This window comes from Tupaia chinensis, unplaced genomic scaffold (assembly GCF_000334495.1).
Source record: "Tupaia chinensis unplaced genomic scaffold, TupChi_1.0 Scaffold000564_1, whole genome shotgun sequence".
Classification (NCBI taxonomy): domain Eukaryota; kingdom Metazoa; phylum Chordata; class Mammalia; order Scandentia; family Tupaiidae; genus Tupaia; species Tupaia belangeri.
The window spans coordinates 607,846-608,215 of NW_006160077.1; positions in this window are offsets into that span (position 1 = coordinate 607,846).

Consider the following 370-nt stretch of genomic DNA (forward strand, 5'->3'; position numbering starts at 1 on the left):
ATTGCTAAGACATGGAACCAACCCAAATGACTACAAACTGATGAATGGATTGGAAAAGTGTGGTATATATACTCTATGGAATACTACTCAGTCATAAAAAATAACAAGACCCTGGCATTTGATAGAAAGTGGTCAGATATGGAGGATCTATTGCTGAGTGAAGTAAACCAGGCTATGAAAGAAAGATATTGTATGTATCCACTCAATATATACTGACTATCCGCACTCTATGGCAGAGAGCAAAAATTTGGAGTACATAAAAGCAGTGAAGGTACTTAATGAGAATAGGACAGTGTGGAATGGGGGAGGTGAAGAGAAGAGGATAGAGAAAGATAGCAAGTGAACAATAGAGAGGCAGGACGTTAGTGAG